This window comes from Chenopodium album, chromosome 13 (genome assembly GCF_948465745.1).
Source record: "Chenopodium album chromosome 13, dcCheAlbu1.1, whole genome shotgun sequence".
Taxonomy (NCBI): domain Eukaryota; kingdom Viridiplantae; phylum Streptophyta; class Magnoliopsida; order Caryophyllales; family Amaranthaceae; genus Chenopodium; species Chenopodium album.
The window spans coordinates 36,360,953-36,375,648 of NC_137846.1; the positions used below are offsets into that span (position 1 = coordinate 36,360,953).

The following is a 14,696-nucleotide window of genomic DNA, read 5'->3' on the forward strand; positions in this document are numbered from 1 at the left end:
ACCCGTAACACCTACATTCTCTCGATTTCATTTTGCGGTTTTGCCGATTAAGTTATTTTAATTATGTTTAAATTATTTTAATTAAATTTTGGAGGCTAGGCCTCGGTTTTGAGCGGCACTTGCAAAATTTTATTTTGGCAAAATTTTGGGTTTACCAGCTTAATTAATTGGATTAATTAAGTTGGATGCGGAATTTAGTGGGAGCTTCAATTTTTTGTTGCGCTTAATCACATTATCGGTTAAACAACTTTGACTAGTTTTAATTAGGCGCGTTAATCGGATTAACCACCTAAGGTAGTTGCTAGTTTACACGTGTTTATGCATTGTTACTTGTTTATCGTTGTAAAATGCACGGGCCATTCACATATAGTGAATGGATGAATGGAATGTATATTTTCTCACAGGTTTTATAAAATGGCAACTAGTGGGACCCGATTAGGATATGAAATACGGACTGCGCTCCGTCATGTATTTTTGTAAATCTAAAAACGGTCTGCGAACCGTTGGGTATTTTTGTACCTTAATATTTAGATTAGTCCTAATCGTAGACTAGTTTGCATTATTTTGGTTATGTCTTGAAGACGGAGGTTCTTGGAAGATGAAGCCATGAAATTGTAAGAGAAGACCCTTGAAGATTTAAAGATTCAAGGGGTCATGCTAGTTGCCAAATGCATCATTTATTTATGTTTTTGATACATATTTAAGATTATATATATGAATAATATGTTAGATGCATGTTTAGGATTTCGAATGTTGTGATGATTAATTAAGTTCACTTAAATCAACCAACATAGAAACCCTAGGTCCCTAAAATATTGAGTAAAACTTGCCATTCTAAAACAACACTTACACTAGTAGAAAAAATCAATTGGGAAGCCCCAAATTGGAAGCGGTTCTTGAATTCCGCTTCCAAAAACCCTTAAAAACCCACCCAAAAAAAAGAGAAACATATAAATGGGAAGCGGTTTATGAGTGAACCGCTTACAAATATTCTAATTGGAAGCGGTTTGAATAGTGAACCGCTTCCCTTTTAAAAAAAAACCCTAAAACTTAGTAGTATAGCCGCCCTTATATTCTCTCTCCCTTCATTTTCTTATTCTCTTTCTCTCTCCTCTCTTCCCTCTTCTCTCATCGCTTTCTGTCTCCTCCTCATCTCTCTCGTTCTCCTGGTTTCCTCTTCTTCGATTTGCTTCATCTCCTTCATCCTCTTCTTTTCCTTTCTTTGATCTCCTTCTCTTCCCTCTTCTCTTCCTCTTCTTCCATCTCCTTCTCTCTTCGATATCCTTCTCTCTTCGATATCCTTCTCTCTTCTAACCACCACAAACGCCGACCACCACCATGAACGCCGACCGAGCAAGCACCACCGACTCACCTAGTAAGCACCACCGACTCACCTAGCAAGCACCACCATGTATTTCTAGGATTTTAGGTAAAATTCGACCATGAAAACCCTATATCTAGAGTTTTTCATGGTCGAATTTGACCTTTAAAACCATAATTTCAAGCCAAACTCGGGGTTTGGTGGATTTTAAGGTATGTTCCTTTTTTTTGAGGTTTTTTATTTTATTTTACGGTTATGTGTGGTTGTTTTGGTTTGTTTCAGGTGGCGACGGATCTGGTTTGGGTGGAGGTCGTGGTGGGTAAAATGGGTTTTTTTTTTTTTTTTTAATTTTAAAGGTTGGTTAAAGGTGCTTGTTGGTGGTGGTGATACGGTATAAGGGGGCGGTGATACGGTTTTGGTGGGTGAATGTTGGTGTTTGGTGGATGAATTGCGCGTGGCTGGTGGCTGTGGGTGGCGGTTGGTGGCTATGGTTTGGATGCTTTTTTTTTTTATTATTTTCTTTTTTTTTTCCAAGAAAATGCTGTATTTTTTTTATACATATGTTAATTGTTTGTATTTAAATTTAAGTATTTTTTCAGATTACAATTTCTTTTTTTTTTATGAAAATGTAATACTAAATCATTTGAGTAATAAAAATAATGTTTATGCATATTTAATTGTTTGTATTTTAATTTAAGTAAAAAAAAAATTCGTAATATATATATATATATATATATATATATATTTAGGCATAATGGGAAGCGGTTTGGCGCCAAAACCGCTTCCCATTACCTCTAAAAGGGAAGCAGTTTGAACCGCTTCCCATTTAAATGTGCAATGGGAAGCCCCCTAAGCCGGAGCGGTTCAAAACCGCTTCCCATTAGGGGGTTTGAACCGCTTCCCTTTTAGTGTTTTCTACTAGTGTTACCGACCTATTGAGAGTAGTGATGGGCTACGCCAAAGCGAGGCATCACTATTACTCCTAGGAAACGTACAACATACCGGGTATGCATGTTGGTTTTGGTTATACTCAATGATATGAGTGATGGAGTCCTAACATGTCGTGGCAAAGTGGATATGTTGTTGAGAGAGCATTAGATGCGATGATTTATCTAACCAAGAGTGCCTTGGAGCCATTAGCAGAGAGTTTCTTACCTTAGAATATTAAGTGTTAAGACAAGCCAAAGCATGCTTAACTACTCATTGATTCTTTGGATCTTGGAATCGACTTATTCTCAACAAATGAGGACAATTTTAATGTGTGAATTCACTACTAAAATTCGGTGATTTTACGACTGTTTGTTTGCGACTGTCATAAAAACGGTCGCAATTAGTATTATTTACGATCGTTTCATTGCTTGTCGTAATTTTAATTAATTGCGACCGTTTTTTAAAATATTGCGGCCGTTATAACGGTCATTAAAATTATATGATTTTTTTTTAAAAATAATTACGACCAGTCTAACTGTCGTAGAACCGGTCGTAGAATTTTTTAAACCAAATTAAAACAAAATCGCAATTTCATTTGTAAAGAAGGGGAAAGGGAAATACGAATCAGAGAAGAAGGGGGAAGAGGGAGAACAACAAAAGAAGCGGTCGCTGCTCCGCCGTTGTTCCCACCGACAACCTGTCTTCGGCCGGTGAGGCTACACACAGGTATGTCATTTTTTTTTTTTCGTTTTTGATTTTATTAGTTTCGTTACTTTGTGCGAAAACCCTAACTTTGGGTCGCAAATCAACCCCCCACGCAGACCACCGTCGCCGGATTCCCCTCCTGGTCGTCCCTCCTTTGTTTTCCGACGTTGGTACTCAGGTAAGTCGCTGATATTTTTTTTTTTGAATTTTTGTTAATTTGGGCGAAAACCCTAAATTTGGGTCACAAATCAACTCTTTGTAGGCCTACCGTCGCCGGTTTCCTCCTTCTATCTTAGCCTCCTCCGTCTTCCGTCGAGTGTACTAAGGTAAGTCATGCAATTTGGGTTTATTTATTTATTTATTTTTTTAATTTAGTTAATTTGGGCGAAAACCCTAAATTTGGGTCACAAATCAACCCCTTCGCAGGCCTACCGTCGCTGGTTTCCTGTTATATCCTAGCCTCCTTCGTTTTCCGTCGGCTGTAATATTTTTTTTTTGAAATTTAGTTAATTTCGGCCAAAAATTGAAATTTAGTTAATTTTGATTATACTACTGTTTTTTCCGTCGAGTTAAGTCAGGTAAGTCGCTGTAATTTTTTTTTTTTTCAAAATTAGGTTGCGTTGGAAACAAGGAATTCATTTCAAATACTTGAATTGAATTTCTGGAATTGAAAATGTGAATTTCAAATTCTAAATCTATGTTTGGGAAACATAAGAATTTCAAATATAGTAATTTAAATTCTATGGGTAATAAGTTTGATATTTTGACAGTATGGTAGTATTAGACTGATAAGGATCAAGGGGTAATAAGTTTGATCACAGAAACTCTTAATTTTATTGTGGAAATTTTCAGTACTTGTGTATTGGTGAGCAACTGCTCTATGTAGTTATCCATGCATTAATTGCGGAAATTTTCAATACTTGTGTATTGGTGAGCAACTGCTCTATGTAGTTATTCATGCATTAATCTCAAGTGGCGTTTGAGTCAGGCGTAGTACCATAATTCTTCTCCTAGGAATGACAAAAGGTGTTCTGCCCTTAGATAATCAAACTATAAGAGTTTAACCTCTTGAAGGTGCTGAGGAACTAAGTTACATTGAGCCAGAAAAGGTTCTGATGACTCAAATTCAAATTAGTGAAAGGATAGTGAGAGGAAGAAGAGATGAGAATAAGCCTGATCATCCAGTTTTAGCCAATAGATAGCCATATAGATGTAATGCTAGGGCTTCATATGCTATGTCCTTCAAGACACTTCACCTATATGTTAATCTCAGTGAAGTTTACAGCAAGCATGTGATTTTGAGATTAAGTTTGGATGTAATGAAATTTTTCTGTCTTGAATCGATTAAATAAGCATTTAATAGTGTTTTGTGTCTTAGTAACCAACCAAAGAAATGATTATCTTTAATTTTAGATTGAGCTTCACAAATCTTGCTAGCACTTGAAATTTTATGGTTGGTTGAGTATTTGGTCTTTCATATTTTCAAGTTTTTCTAGTTTTTTGCTCTGTTTCATTGATCTATTTGTGCGTTGAGTTGACTTAGTTTCTTAAAAAAGTACAAGTACAGACCTAAGCTAATGATGCAACCCAATGACTCTTGAGTTTTTCAATAGAAAGTGTCAGCATAATAGATGAAAATATCCCTAAGAACATGGCTCATGTTAGTACATTTCTTATTTTGGTGGATCAAATGTTTTCTTGTGAGGTATCTATCTAGGTTACTAGCAAAGAGGTAAGTAAAGAGGCGGAGGAGAGAAAATATGACAGGAACAAATAAAATTCATTTGATACTCCAAATGGAACAGAAATTAGCTAGATACTTTGTTAGCTTTTAGATTTACTGTTGAATTTGTACATGATTTTGTCTAATATGCAAGATTCATAATGACTAGTTAAAAATTAGACATGGGCAATTGAGTCAATGTGCATTCCAAATAAGCTACCTTATCGTAAATGTGTATTAATACATTGGTTTATCTCATTGTAATTACTTCAATATCACGCTACATAGTTGAATTTTTTCTTTAAACAATAGAAATAGCTTTTTTGGCTAATTTTGGGTTAAATATGGGAAAACTTCAGTCTTGAACTTTTGATTAAAGCTATGTTCTCAATCTTGAACTTTTGGTTGATTTTTTTTTTTTAATTTCGTTATTTTGTCTGAAATAGCTAATTGTGGGTCGCAAATTAACCCCCTTTGCAGCTCCACCGTCACCGGATTCCTCTTGTGCCCGTCCCTCCTCCTTTTTCTGTCTGTTTCCGTCGCCGCCACCAGGTAAGTCATGTGTAGTTATTTATTTTTTTAATTTTAAAGTTTTTTATAAATACCCTACCTAAAAGTGTAACACCACCGCCAGGACCACCTTCGCCGCCGCCTCTGCTTTTCCGGTCAACTCCTCCAGTGTGTGTTTTCTTCCCTTCTTATTTAACTACTTCTTTTACTTGTGCAATATGATTCATATTTATGTTAGTTGTTTATATAGTTGTGATCTATATTTTTTAAAAAAGCATCCTTATTAGTTGCATTTTGATTTCAGTTTATTATCATTGCTTTACTTTGTGAATGTGCTACTTGTTTAAGCGGGTTTTCCTAGTGATTCTTAAATGGTCAGTTTAGTATTAGCAAGAGGTTTGCTATTAATAGCTTGGTTCATGATTGGATTTTTTACGCTTTATTGTGCGTAGGCTTGAACTTGGATGTGTTAGAAGCATGTGACATCAACATATGTTTAAATCTCTTAATAAAGAATGTGAAATCAGCTTTCCCATTCAAGTCATGATAAGGACCTTTGGATATCATTTCGATTCTAATTGTATCATATTCCATTATTGTAATGAAAACAAGTTCAGTGTGAATGATTAATGAGATTTGTTTTTCATAGTGTTGCAGAATTTGTCACCATGAAAAGGAAAGAGCGTTGATGGATGTATGATAGATACGATGGCCGTAATGCCTGTAGACTTAGGAAAGAGTTTGTGGATGGTGTTGAACAGTTCATACGGTTTTGTGAAGCTCATCCTGAGAGGCCGGGCATAGATGAAGTAAGATGCCCTTGTCTGTTATGTAAGAATAGACGTCTTCATGATGCCAACACAGTAAAACTCCATTTGTACAAAAAGGGGTTTATACCTGATTACTATGAGTGGGTTTCTCATGGTGAAGGGTTCCCTACATCAAGTGTAGAGCAACCAAATACTTACCGTGAAATAGTTCTCGATGCTCTTGGGAGTAATCATGAACCATCGGGTGACGATAGTACTAGTGGTTTAGATGAAGAGCCAAATGCTCAAGCAAAAGCAATTCAAGAGCTTTTAAAGGCCGCTGAGCAACCACTGTACGAAGGTAGCTCCATGTTTGTGCTAGAAATGGCTTCTCGAATTGTATCTTTGAAGTCGGAATACAATTTGCCCCATAGGTGTGTTGATGGGTTTGCTTCATTACTGAACGAAGCGATTCCTGACAATAATAAGATGGGGAAAACATTCTATGATACAAAGAAGATTCTTAACGGACTTGAGCTTCCGCACGAGAAGATCCACGCATGCCCAAAGGGTTGTATGTTATTTTGGAAAGCTGATGCTGAGTTGGATAAGTGTAGAGTGTGCAAAAGGGACAGATACAAGAGGACTTCAAAGGGGTCATTGGTTCCAATAAAGAACTCATCTATTTCCTCATCACTCCAAGGCTACAACGGTTGTTTGAAACAAAGAACGTTGCGGAGGAAATGACGTGGCATTCCAAAAATCTAAGAGTTCCAAGGCACAATGGCGCATCCTAGTGATAGTGAAGCTTGGAAGCACTTGGATAGATCCTTCCCCGATTTCGCATCTGAAACCTAGAAATGTGAGACTTGGTATGTGTACCGATGGGTTTGCTCCTAATGGCAAGTTTGGGAGTCAGTATTCATGTTGGCAAGTCATTCTGACCCCTTATAACTTTCCTTCATCGATGTGCATGAAAAACCATTTATGTTCCTTTCTTTTCTCGTTCCTGATCCTAAAAATTTGAAGGGGAACTTGGATGTGTATATGCAACCGTTAATTAAAGAATTGAAACAACTGTGGGATGTTGGTGCAACAACTTACGACATCTCGCAAAGAAAAAACATTAATTTACGTGCAGCAATCTTGTGGACTATAAGTGATTTCCCAGCCTATGGTATGCTTTCTGGATAGGCAACAACTGGTAAAAAAGCATCTCCATATTGCTTGGAAAAATTAAAAGCTTTTTGGCTTGAACATGGTGGTAAAATGTTATGGTTTGATTGTCACCGCCAATTTCTTCCTCCCGAACATCCTTTTCAAAACAACAAAATTTCTTTTTGTAAGAATAAGGTTGAAAAGGGGACACCGCCTCACATAATGTCCGGCGACGAGCTATGGCAACAAGTTCAACACTTGGCTAAGGCAACAGATGGACCTGAAGCACTCGCAAGCTTGAAAAAGAAGAAACTAGGGTGGTTTAAACAAAGCATTCTTTGGGAGCTACCGTACTGGAAGACTCTTCTCCTCCGCCACAACCTCGATGTCATGCATATTGAAAAGAATTTCTTTGACCAACTAATTCACACAGTGATGGATGTGAAAAAACATATTTCAGACACAGTTGCATCTAGAAATGACATTGCCAATTATTGCAAACGACCACAACTACATGTGACGGAGGATGCGAGAGGGAAAGACACTTTGCCGAAAGCCCCATTCTCACTAGACAAGGCTCAAAAGAAAGTGTTATGCGAGTGGGTAAGGAACTTGAAATTTCCCGATGGTTATGCTTCTAATTTGAGTAGATGTGTAGATTTACAAACATGTAAGCTTCATGGTTTAAAGAGCCATGACTGTCATGTCTTCATGGAGAGATTGTTGCCAGTTACTTTGAAGGAATTGCTCCCGATCCATGTTTGGAAAGCTATTACTGAGATTAGTCTTTTCTTTCGTGACCTTTGTTGTTCCACCATCAAATTGAGTGATATGGAAAGATTGGAACACAACATTACAGAAATTCTTTGTAAGCTCGAGAAGATATTTCCACCAGCGTTCTTCAACTCTATGGAACACTTACCAGTTCACCTGCCTTATGAAGCTAGGTTATGTGGTCCTCTCCAATATCGTTGGATGTATCCGTTTAAAAGGTTTTAGCTCCTACAAACTCATAGCTGCTATTTTCGTTTATACACCTATAGTTGTTTGCATAACATAGAACTTATTCAATATTTTTAATTATAGGTTACTTAATCATTTGAAACGTAAAATTAGCAATAAGGCTCGTGTTGAAGGTTCAATCTGCAACGCATATCTAACGGAAGAGATAGGGTACTTTTGCTCTAACTACTTCCAACAAGGAGTAGATACTAAAACACGTGAATTAGGTCGTAATGTTCATGATGATGTTGAGAGCACTTTGGATGATAGTGTTCCGGAATTGTTTAGGGTTGATCATGGACATGCTTCTACTGGTGGAGTGCGCCGCTTTTTGGATGAGAAAGAACTACTACATGCTCATTTATATGTTTTGGGAAATAGCGGCATTCTGGAACCATATGAGAGGTATTAAACTTGTCTATTATCACACTCACTAAGATTTCATTGAATTTTGCAACGTATCCAATGTCGACCACCATCATTAATACTCTTTCTCTGGTTATATGGAAGGGGGTTGAGGACCACATTGTTCTAATGCAACCCACTATTCGCAAAGAAGATGTGTGGATTAAACATGAAGCTGAATTCTCGAGTGGTTTAGGTTGAAAGTGAGTGTTTTACGCATTTGACATCAACACGTTTTCTTACTTTGTTGCTATAACTTCATGACATATATCAATTTAATATAATTATGCCATATGAGCAGGTGATTCAAGACAAGCCAAATGATGAAATATTGTTTGATTTGGCTATGGGCCCATCTAAGCGAGTGCGTACTTGGAGCCAATTCTATGTGAACGGATACAAATTCCAAACTTATGACCATGGAAAACATAAGTCAACCATGAATTATGGAGTAAGCGTATCCAATGAAGATGGTGGAGATTATTTTGGTTTTCTAGAGGATATCATCGAGTTGGAGTTCATTGGTGCCCTACGGACTTATAAAACTGTTCTCTTCAAGTGCAGTTGGATGGATTCCACTAGGGGTATGAACATTGATCAGTACAAGATTATAGAAGTCAATCATACCAAAAAATACCCCAAGTACGATCCTTTTATGCTTTCTTACCAAGCCAACCAAGTCTACTATGCATCTTACCCAAGTCTGAAAAGAGATAAGGCTCAATGGTGGGTAGTGTTCAAGACAAAGGCGAGGTCTGTTGTTGATGCACCAGTTGATGAAGACTTTCTACAAGAAACCACTGCTGACATTCCAACTGTTTGTGCTCCGGATGACATTCCAGACTATGAAGGTGATGAAGATGGATTTGGAGATTCGGATACTGAAAATGAAGTGTTGCCCGATGCCCCTCCAAATGAGTCCAGTTTTGAATCTACTGATAGTGAGGACGAGGATGAGGATGACAGATTTTGGGATGACGATACTGATGATGATCTTAGTGTTGATGGGGAGGGTGATTCAACTGAGATTTAGGAGATTGATTGTAACCTTTTTTATAACTTTTTAATTATGCAATCTTAATGGATTTCAATTTATTTTAAAGACCATCCTAGTTTTAATTTGATATACTTGTGTACTATTAATATGTTATTATTGATATTTTGCAAAGCCAAAGTTATGTGTGACAGTAGCTTATAGATCGCGATAACATGACTATATGATTTTTACTGATGTTCATAATGTTTTTCTTACTGTAGGTTGTCATGGCTGGTGGTGGTCGTCAGATGCTGAGACATGCCACCCCGAGAGTATTGTTTCCGTTGACAAGCCATGAAAATACGGAAACTTCTCCGGAAGTTACCCCATCCCCTGAGTCACACGTGGATGGTTCTGGGACAACTACTCAGGTTCCTCAGACGCAAGACGATAACTCTCCCATGGCTGAGGTACCTACCCCCATTGCGAGAAGGACTTTGCACCCTACAGGGTTATGGTAAGTTAATCATGGTTAGCTTAATTTGCATTCCAACTTGAACAATCTTGGTTATATTTGTATTTTATGTATGTAATGACTTCATTTGTTTGCTTATTAGTACTAAGGTTTGATGATAACACCGTGAGCACCTTCATTACAATTATTTTTCAAGCACATTGGCATAAACCATGGCTTAACTATGAAGAGGTTGACAAGATTACTAAGTCCCATTGGTGGAACCAGTTTACGGTATTATAAAAGCCCCAAGTTCAATTTACTTATCTAACTTTGGTGTTTGTTGGTTACTTATTACAATATATTTAAAAACATATTATTTTTTTTGTTTATTAAAAAAATTTGTAGAAACAATTGTATAGGATAGCTCCCGCTGAACTATCGCCCAGCTCCCAGGGTGCGCACTCATTGCCGAGAGAACAACTAAGAGGGGCTCACCAGCCCGATAGAGTTAGCCCGCAGAGCTGACCTGGCCAAACTCTCCACAAAGGAGATCGTACACCTATAAATAGAGGGCAAAGTACAACGAAAAAGAGGTGAGACACACAAGTTATTACATTCTCTACATCTCTCTAAGTACACTTTCTCTCTCTAAACACTCTCTAACTTAGGCATCGGAGGGGGGTTCCTCGAACCACCCCCGAGGGCAGTTTACGTGTGTTGCCTTGTGTAGGTTGTCAATAAGACCCAGCTCACCCAGCAGAACCCTTGTATCCATACCTGGAACAATTGGCGCTAGAAGGAGGGGAAGGATCATCTAACCTGAGGTTCACCAACTGAGTAAGGGACTAGTTGACAAACCACCATGGCCGGGGAGGAAGTCGTGCAAACACCCATACCTAAGGCCAATGATGCCAACCAAGCACCAAAAAAAACACCACCAGAAACCATCGACCCTAGAGGATCTGCCTTAAAACCCAAATCCACCATCTTACAAAAATCCAATCCCATTGGATCGATGTCTGCTGCAGCTAAAGCAACGTCAAAACCAGTCGATCCGATAGGATCTAATTCCATTTTCAAGTACGATATGCCATTAACAGGCACGAACAATGAACCCATTGTCTCAGCACCTAAAACCCAAAAACCCCAGCTCGTAAACATGCCAGCCATTCTGCAGAGCCTCTCTAAGTGCAGTAAAGAGCAATTGGCAGCGATGACAGCAGTCCTTACTAACTTTGGTAAGGGGACGAGCTCGTCACCAGTAGCAGCAACTACGGAACCAACGGTGAAGAAGGCAACACCCACAATCCTCACTCCAGAGCAGAAGGAGCTCATCCAGCTGAGGAAGAAGGTGTTTGAACTGGAAGCCCGGAATCTGAACCGAGAATGGACCGTAGAGGAAATAACCCAGGCTAGGGGCAGCCTGGGGAAACGAGTCATCCGCAGCAGGTCGCCAGCCTCTGAACGGGGGCCGAGCCAGGATAGGGAGAAGCGAGCACGGATCCAGGTCATTCCAGATGATTCCCCATTTTACCGGGATATTCTGGAGGAGCCGATGGAGAAGATAAAGATGTCGAGCTGCATGTATAATGGAACTACAACACCTAAGAGTCATATCTCGGCTTTTGAGAACCACATGGTGCTTTACACCATGACGGATTCAGTTTGGTGCAAAGCATTCCCACCAACTTTGGAGGGGCTAGCAGCAGAGTGGCATGGAGCCATTCCAAAAGGTTCCGTGTAATCGTATTGATGAGCGTCGTTTACGGTGCTCAAAAGAATAAGATTTAGGTTCATTTTCTATATTTTCCTTCATCATTTTCATATAATTCTCTTAGTTTTATTTGATTTTCTATTTTTATAATTCACTTTAGTTCTCGATTGGTTTTTACGAGTTTTTCATAATTTTAGTTGATAATTCATAATTTTAGTTTTAGTTTTACCTTGCTACGCTTTCTCTCTTTGTTTTACTTGTGTTTTGTAGGTGAATAATCAAGTCAATTTTCTCATTTTGGGACTGCCATGTTCGCGGGCATCATCTCGAGTGCGCTGATGATGGGGATGCTTGGGAGCGCGGAGTTTGATCAAGCAAGCGAAGGAGCCAAAGCCTAGTGCATCGCACAGGGGTGCGTGCGCGCAGACCTAGCTGTGCGCGCGCGCGGCTGGTCTGTCCGTGCGCACGGCCTATGCGACCCCCTTCGCTCGATTTTTCTTATTTATAGCTTTTGACTTTCTTTTTGAGGACGAATTAAATTTGTACTAGATAGAGAATTTTTCCAGAAATAGTAGAGAGAGCAAGTAGAGAGAGAAGCTTAAGATTTACTTGTTTGTACTTGAATTTGATCTTAGATTTCAATTTGATCTTGAAATTCCTTCTTCAATTCAATGAATGTTTGTAAGATTTCTTTCCCTTGATTTACTTATAATGCAATTCCTTCTAGTTTCTTGGATTTTGATTGAGATTACATTCCTTGCTTAGAATTTGTTGATTGATTGATTTTCTTTTGATTAAGCTTTAAATGAATATGAATTTGATTGAATTTGTTTTGTTTCTTAATTTCACCATGTTTAGTGAGTAGATTAGTTGCTAGGGAGAAGGGTAAGCATGCTTGATTGATGAGTTTTGCTAGTTGATGATGCTAAATTGATTTGAATGGTGCAATTAAATTGGTTGACATAGTTGTGCATGTGATTAATTAGACTAGGAGTGATCAACCTATAAGATTAATCTAGATTGCATTGCAAATTTCAATGACATGAACCCTTGATTTGAGAATTTCTTTAATTGATTGAATTTGATTGTGATTTTCCTATTTAGCCATTCATAGTGAACCCTAGCTTGGCTTATAGGAGATAGCCCTTGAATTCCTTTGATTGCAACTATTGTTTGTCCTTTGCAATGTTTGAATTGATTGAGTGATCCTTCAATTAGCATAATCATTGAGCTTGCATGTGAAACCTTTATCCCTAGTGTTTAGTATATTGAATTTCTCGATTTATCTAGTTTTCTCGATACCTTAGTTACCAACCACATATTCCCGCAATCTTCAAAGTAGCTTGACCTAGGCTATAGCTTGCACCTACTCATTCCCTTGGGTTCGACCCTTGACTTACCATATACTCGTATTAGGTTGGTCGAGTGTTTATACATTTTCTTTGGCTCTAGGAAAGGGTAGAGAATGACCTACATTTTCCTCGCGTCAAAAATGGCGCCGTTGCCGGGGAGTGATATTGGTGCTTTGTTATAGTTTTTGAGTCTATTTCACCATTAATTGAAAATACAAAAAGATTTTCTTTTAGGCTACATTTGTAGCCGTGCTACTAACCATTTCTTTTGAGATTTTATGCATAGAGCACGTGATCATTCACTAGTGCCATTTGATCCGGAAATTGAGCGAACTATTGCAAGTTTGAGGGGTGCTAGACGATCTTTGAGTCCTAGCATTTCAAGAGAAGAAGAGCCACAACAAGAAGAACAAGCAAGAATGGGAGAAAATCTGAGAGTGGCATTGAAAGAATTGGGGATTCCCGGTGCATATAGATTTGAGAGTGGGATTGCTCCACCTACAACACCGGCAAATGATTTTAAAATAAGACCGGCAATGATCACTTTGATAGAGAGGCGACAATTTAGTGGGGCCAAGCATGAAAGCCCACTAAACCATCTCAAGGAGTTCGAGAAATATTGCAATACTATCAAGGTGAACAGAATTTCCCAAGAATTCATCCGCCTCAAGCTCTTTCCCTTTTCTCTCATAGGGCGTGCTTTGGAATGGCTAGATAAGGAGGTTAAGCCGAATTCTCTAAGGACATGGGACGAGGTCATTAAGGAATTTCTATCCCGTTTCTATTCTCAAAAGAAAACGGCGGAGGCTAGAGCTTTGATTCAAGGTTTCAAGCAAAAGCTAAGTGAGAGCCTCTATGAAGCATGGGAGAGATACAAGGAGTATCAAAGATAATGTCCTCATCACGGAATTCCAACCTATCAAATCATTCAAATCTTCTATGGAGGCCTTAGCCCTCAAGGAAAATCATGTTTAGATAGAGGAGCCGGAGGTCCTATCATGAACAAAATGGAAGAGGAAGTGGTGGACATAATTGAGGACGTAGTGAGGTATTATAGAGATTGGCAAGATGGAGAAAGAGAGTCAACTAGCAAGAGTAGCTCTTCGGTGTACTCAGTTGATCATCTAAATGCAATCAACAATCTATCCTCTCAAATAACAAACTTTGGGAAGGAGATGTCCGCTATCAAGGCAAAGTTTGAAAGTGCTACCTACCAAGTTTCAAGTCTTCCCTCCTAATCTAAGGGGAGAGGTACGTCTTCTAATTCTCAACCCCTTCCTTCTTCTAGTAAAATGCCTAGTGGATGCTTGTTTTGTGATGATTATGGGTCGTATGATCATAATGTTTCTAGTTGCCCTCATGCATGTATGGATGTTTGTGATGATCAAGATGGAAATGTGAATGAGCATGTGAACTATGTGTCAAATAATCATGATTCTAGGTTTGAGAATCAAAGAGGTCAATGGAATAGGAATTACAACAATTATGGCAATTTTGACAACTATAACCAAGGTGGTAGTTATAGGAACCAAGGGAACCAAGGTTCTCAAGGTAATTATAACAATCAAGGTTATAGTAGCCAAAATCAAAACCAAAATTATGGTAATCCAAACCAAGGTTACGGGAATCATAATCAAGGTAGTGGTAACCATAATCAAGGTTATGGTCAAAATCATAGTAGGGGTAATTGGAAC

The 14,696-nt window shown here is 38.5% G+C and overlaps 1 non-coding gene across 1 annotated transcript; it reads right to left on the reverse strand.

Moving 5' to 3' along the window:
- Positions 1–13,806: 13,806 nt before the first annotated feature.
- LOC145577212 (small nucleolar RNA R71) lies at positions 13,807–13,912 on the reverse strand. Its single transcript, XR_014098682.1, has one exon. It is a non-coding gene; the product is annotated as a small nucleolar RNA R71 (small nucleolar RNA).
- Between the last annotated feature and the right edge of the window lie 784 nt (positions 13,913–14,696).